Source organism: Marmota marmota, unplaced genomic scaffold (genome assembly GCF_001458135.2).
Source record: "Marmota marmota marmota unplaced genomic scaffold, marMar, whole genome shotgun sequence".
Taxonomy (NCBI): domain Eukaryota; kingdom Metazoa; phylum Chordata; class Mammalia; order Rodentia; family Sciuridae; genus Marmota; species Marmota marmota.
This window is the reverse complement of record NW_026000283.1, coordinates 41,350-48,574: the sequence shown is the minus strand read 5'-3', so window position 1 is coordinate 48,574 and position 7,225 is coordinate 41,350.

Genomic DNA, 7,225 nt, shown 5'->3' with positions numbered 1-7,225 from the left:
AAAAAAAAAAAAAAAAAAAACTTGCCATTTGTCTGCATTGGCATTCATTCCAGCTAATGAAAATCCAAGAACTTTCAATAAATTAAAGCCACATTTGCTTGAAGAAGCCAGCAAAGTTACTGACAGGTTAAAAAATAATTACGTGCACAGAACGACAAGAAGACACACAACAGTGGTGCTGTTCAATCGCCAGTATTTCTGTCAAATCTGTGGTCTGTATATGAGTGTATGCAAAATAGATTTTCACATACCCAAATAAGATAGAAGCATAACATAGAAAATGGGAAAACTTAATGGGGAATGTTCGTGATGGTGACTATCAAATCATAGAAGAATTTCAAAAAAAGAGCAGCACCTGTAATGTTTTGAACAACCAATAAAAAAAAAAAAGAGCAGCACCACATAGAAAATAAATGGGAACACATTCTCCAAGGAGATTCATGCCCTGAAAGCAAAACAGCAGCTATTCATTACTATGCAAGGCTTCAAAATATAGTTAAGGGTCATGCAGGATGCTGTATGCTTCCTTCTACACACCTTCTCATGATCTTCCTGAATATACCTTTACTCACAGTATTACCCCTTGTTTCCTCTATCCACCTAGTTAAAATGATGACTTACTAATCACTCAAGATGAAGTTTGTGGATCATATTCTCTGTGAGGCTGTACCTGACACTACTTTTGCTTCTAGACAGACAAAATAAGATAAAAATACAGCTAACAATTACATAGTCACTACTCTATGTCAGTTTCTATCCCAGGCACTTTGCATGCAATGTATTCATTCAGATTTCACAATGTATTCATTTAGATCTAGTACCATAAACTAGGTACCATTATTTATTACCACTTCACAGATAAGAAAAATGAGATAGAGAACTTACCTCACACAGGTAGTCCAGATTTCAATGAACATCTATATTTTTCACATTCATGCTCTCCTGCCTGGCCTTCACACTAGCTTTCTTGGCTGTTTAGCCAGTTTTTTTGTCACTGTGATCAAAATACCAGACATAAAGAATTTACAAGAAAGGTCCATTTTGGCTCACAGTTACAGAAGTTTCAGTCCATGGACAGACAGCTGGCTTTAGGGTGAAGCGAGTCAAAACATCATGACAGGGCTGGGGCTATAGCGCAGTTGGTAGAGTGTTTGCCTTGCATGCACAAGGCCCTGGGTTCAATCCCTAGCACCACACACACACAAAAAAAAAAAAAAAAATCATGGCAGAAAAGAATAACAGAGAAAGTTGCACTTCCTGGCAGCCAGAAAACACAGAGAGGGAGATCAATCTCTCCAGGACACACCCCCCAGTGACCTACTAGCCCAACCATGGCCCATGTTCCTATAGCTTCCATCACCTCCTGTAGTCCACTCAGTTATCAGTAGAATAAAGCAATGATGAGGTCAGAGTCCTCGTGATCTAATCACTTCCCCCAAATCCTTACCTCTGAACATTGCTGCACTGGGGACCAAGCCCTCAGTGCATGAGTTTTAGGGAGACACCTCATATCCAAACCAAAACACTGGCCAGCATTCAGTCTTCTCTATGCCCTTCCTTCAGAGCACTGGCAAGGTTTGAATCCCTTCCTTGTTCATTTGTGCACCCCCAAAAGAGTCAGTTGTTGAAATCATCATTGTGTACCTAACAAGGAGTACAGGAACTGGTATACAATAAGTATTTGATAAATATTTTCTGAATTAATTAATTAATTTAGTACCATTCTTGAGAATGATGATCTTAGACCTATACTTTCCCATGAATTGTTGCATTTGGATTTTCCTAATTTTAGTAAAATATTATTTTTAGCATGGTTACATGTTGAGTAAATGAAAGAAGTGAAGCTAGAACTCATACATTTTTATACAAAAACCCTATGCTTTCCCTGGGTATATATACTGGCTCATCTAGTAGTCTCTTTGCAGCATAAAATGAAACAGCAACAATTTTAAATTTTCTCATTTCTGTCTCAGGGACTAGGTCAACCATCCACATCTTTAGAAAGATGACCCAGGGTTAAGCAGAATTTTATAGATTTGAAGATGAAATTTAGTCCATCAACAGATGAATGGGCAAAGAAATGTGGTACACACACACACACACACACACACACACACACTGTGGAATATTAATCAGCCATAAGAAGAATGAAATCCTGATCCAGGTATGGTGCCACTCACCTGTAATCCCAGCAGTTTGGGAAGCTGAAGCAGGAGGATCATGAGTTCAAAGCCAGCCTCAGCAACGGTAAGGCACTAAGCAACTCAGTGAGACCTTGTCTCTAAATAAAGCACAAAATAGGTATGTGGTTCAATGGTCAAGTGCCCCTAGGTACAATCCTCAGTACAAAAAAAAAAAGAATGAAATCCTGTCATTTGTGGCAACAGGGATGAACCTGGAAGACATTGTGCTATGTAAAATAAGTCAGGCAGGGAAAGATAAATACTGCACCATGTCACTAACTTCTGGGATCTAAGAAAGTTGACCTCATAGAGATAAAGAATACAATAGTAGTTGCCAAACGATATAAAGGGGAAGAGAAAAGGGCAAGAGGAGGAAGATATTGGTAAATAGAAAATTAGTTCAATAAGAGGAATAAGTTCTGGTATTCCGTTGCACAGTAGGGTCACTATAGTCAACAATATTATATTGTGTATTTCAAAATAACTAGGAAAGAGGACTTTGCATGTGCTCACCATGAAAAAAAAGTGCTAAATGTTTGAGCTGATGGATATGCTAAATACCCTGATTTGATCCTTACAGAATTTATACATGTATTGAAACACTGCATCACACTGTACCCCATAAATATGTAGTTATATAATTAAAAACTAAAAACAATTATGTAATTAAAAACTAAAAAGTTTTACTTCATCAGAGAAGATCATTCTAACAGAAAATGAGATTTAGCAAGACATCTACTTTTTTTTCTTTTTGTTCAATATTGGGGATTGAACCCAGAAGTGTTCCACCACTGAATTACACACCTATTCCTTTTTATTTTTGAGATAGGATCTTGATAAGTTGCACAGGCTAAAACAAGTCATCTAATTTAAAGAAAAGTTGTATGCTGTATTTTCCAATGTATTAGGACTGCAACATATTAAAGAGAATGGTATAAGCATCGCAAGTATCCTTATCTTCAATGTTAAAGATTCCTTTCCTGATTCAGTTATAGCACTCCTCAGTTTATATCCAAAGGACTTAAAATCAGCATACTACAGTGACACAGCCACATCAATGTTTATAGCAGCTCAATTCACAATACCTAAGCTATGGAACCAACCTAGATGCCCGTCAAAAGATAAATGGATAAAGAAATTGTGGTATATATACACAATGGACTATTACTCAGCCATAAAGAAGAATGACTTTATGGTATTCTCATAGAAGGTATTCTCATAGAAGGTATTCTCAGTAGAAGGATGGATCTGGAGACTATCATGCTAAGTGAAATAAGCCAATCCCCAAAAACAAAGGCTGAGTGTTCTCTCTGATACATCGATGCTAACACACAACAAGTGGGGAGGGGAAGAATAGAAGTTCTGTGGATTAGACAAAGGGGAATGAAGGAAAGGGAGGTGGTAAGAATAGGAAAGACTGTGACATGAATCCAACATAACTTTCCTATGTACATATATGAATACACCACAGTGAATGTCCACATGATGTACATCCACAAGACTGGGATCCTGGGGCTGGGATTGTGGCTCAGCGGTAGAGCACTCCCATAGCATGGGTGGGACCCGGGTTCGATTCTCAGCACCACATAAAAATAAAGGCATTGGATTGTGTCCATCTACAAAAAAAGATTCTCTCTCTTTCTCTCTCTCTCTCTCTCTTTCTCTCTCTCTCTCTCTCTCTCTCTCTCTCTTTAAAAAATAAATAAATAAATAAATAAATGGGGAACTGTCTTTTTCTCATTGATTAAAAAAAGACTGGGATCCTAATTAAAATAAGATATATTCCATGCTTGTATAAATATATCAAAATAGATTCTATTGTCATGTAAAAAAAAAAAAAAGAACCTTCCCCTCCCTCAGTAATCCTACATCAGAATCTTTTGAAAGCTCCCCAGGCAATCCTCTTAGCAAGATTGACTAACATTTAGATCTATTTTTTTTTTAATTTTTTATTGTTGGCTGTTCAAAACATTACATAATTCTTGATATATCATATTTCACACTTTGATTCAAGTGGGTTATGAGCTCCCATTTTTACCCCAAATACAGATTGCAGAATCACATCAGTTTGATCTATTAAATTAAGTCCCTTAGTTGGTTCTTTGAAGCTCATTGAAAGTGTTATCAATGTATTTTTCCACTCAGACAACAAAGAAGTATGGGCCAGAATTTAAATCATTGTCACATATTGAAAATAATTACAATAGTTCATAGAAACAAACGGTCATGTAAACATTGATTAAACTTGTAATATATTCTAGGGATTGTGCTTAGTACAAATGGAAACAAAATAAATTCCATGAGGCTAAGGATGCAGTTTTAACTCACTATTGTATATACATAAATTAGCACAGTGCTTGACAGAAGGAATGAATAAAGTATTTAAAATCAACAGCCTCTACTCTTGACAATATTGCAATTTACTGTATTTGAACTATACAAAATCCTATCATGAGTTCATGGGCAAGTTCAAGCTCCACAATTGTACATGAGCAACTGTGGGCCACAAGGTCAACCCAGGGTAGATAATTCAGTATGATTTGACATGCAGAACACTATGTCAGCACATGTGGCTTTGTAGGGAAAGGAAAAGGCTAAGGAAAAGAATAGTAACCCAGGTGTGCTCAGGGCATCTTACAATGCTCATAGTAGAGAGCTATGTTTCTCTAATTTGTCCCTTTGGAGGAAAAAAAATAAGGCTGTGGAATGTAGAGGCTGCTCATTTGTAGAATTCAGATCTTACATATTGTAGCTTGAGTCATTCTATGACCTCTGTGACCCAGATGCAGATCCTAGCACAGGGCTATGACATAGTAGGTTCTTAATGAGAATAGTGGAATATATGAAATTGGGTCAGATAAAATGGCTACCCTTGATCTTGGGATCCTAAGGGGAAACTTCTAGACAAGCTCTATCAGCATCTTGTGATTATCATTGTACATAATGCCTGACCCGAGAACTAAGGAAGAACAACTCACTTTTACAAGTGGCTGAGAGGAGAAGAGGTTAATTAGTTGGGGTGTGGGGTGGAGGTAAGTGATTTCTAAGTGAAGTCTCCCACTTTGATGTCTTTGTTCCAGACAAGGGGCTTTAAAAGTCTATTAGCCTCCCATCACTATATCAAACACTTGAGACACTCAACTAATAAAGAGAAGAGGTTTATTTTGGCTCACAGTTTTAGCAGTTTCAGTCCATGATATGTTGGCCCACTGGTTTGGGCTTGTAATGAGGCAATGCATCAGGGCAGAAATGTACAGTGGAGTGAAGATGTTCACCTCAGGCTGAGAAGTGAAAGAAAGAAATGAAGAGATTGGGGTCCCACAGTCCCCTTCGAGGAATGCTCTCAAATACTTAAAGACTGCCCACTAGACCTCACCTCTTAAACTTCCCACTACCTCCTAATAATACCAATAAAGTTTCCAATAAAGAACGATGCCTTTGGGCTGGGGTTGTGGCTCAGTGGCAGAGCACTTGCCTAGCATGCATGAGGCACTGGGTTCGATCCTCAGCACCACATAAAAATAAACAAATAAATAAAATAAAGATATTGTGTCCAACTACAACTAAAAATTTATAAATAAATAAATGAGAAGAAAGCTTTTAACATATATGCCTTTGGGGGAAAGTCCAGATCCAAACTGCAGTACAATCTATATTTCATTTAGAAAGGCACACCTCTGGGCTGGAGCTGGACTGGGAAAATTATTTATTTCAAGGAGTTTAGGGCTTCCAGAACTCAGAGAACAGGGTCCTGGAAAGTTCCTGCCATACCTTTCCAATAGCAATGCTAAGCAATTGGGATGAAGGTGAGGAATTGATCTGCCATATCACAGCCATGGGAAGACAAAAGGAAAACTCAGATCTGAAAAAAGGCAAAACTGAGAGAATATAGGTATTCTGGTCCTGAAACAGAGGGATCCGCTGCATAGGAATGGTTACATTAATCCCAGAATCTTAAAATTGCTTCAAAAAGACAAGGATGATGAACCACATTTTGTTTATCCATTTATCAGCCAGAAAAAGGAATGAAGAAAAGTATTGATATATGCAACAACATACACGAACCTTGAAAACAGTGTTAAGTGAAACAACTTAGACACAAAAGGCCACAGATTGCATGATTCCATTTATATGTAATATCCAGAATACATAAAACCATAGAGACAGAAAGCAGATTAATCATTTTCAGGAACTTAGGGGAAGGGGAAAGAATAAGGAATGACCTTTTAATGGGTATAGGCTTTTGGGGGAGGGGCATGAAAAAGTTCTGGAATTACATAGAGATGATGGTTGCAAAACTTTCAGGATTTATTAAAACCCACTGAATTATGCAACCTAAAAGGACAAACTGTATGATATGGGAATTCTCTCTCAATTTTAATAAAATATAAGAAAGGAAATTTAGGATAGATAGAAGAAGGAAATTCTAAGCCAAGCTGAATTTGGTGCACAATTCCATGGGACCCATCAGTCTTGCAGAACATTGGGGCCTATCACAAGTCATTGTCAAGCAGCATTGTATACTGCAGTGGACACAGGATCTCCTGGGGGAAACTTGTCTGAAGTCCCAGGGCAATATTTTCCCTTACCTCCCTGTGCAAGTTCAAAACCAACCTCAGCAACTTAACAAGGCCCTAAGCAACTTAGCAAGGACTTGTCACAAAATAGAACATTTAAAAAAGGGCTGGGGATGTGGCTCAGTGGTTAAGCTGCCCTGGGTTCAATTCCCAGTACCAAAAAAGAAAAATGTATGTAGGTACTACTACAAAAATTGTTGTGTACATGAGGAAACCTGAGAATAGAGAGACCAAGCAGCTAGCTTAAAGTCACACAGCAAATAAGATGTGACCCATGACATCAGTCAAGCCCACAGGTGTCCTGGTCATTTGAATCAATTATACTGAGGTCAAGAGACAATCAGGATCCCAGTCCCCTACTACATGGTGAAGGCAGGCAGTAGGTATAGGGAAAACGTGGACAGCCAAAGATGACTACACCCACAGTTCCTGTCCTGTGTGATGTTGTATGTGCCAATATTCGTT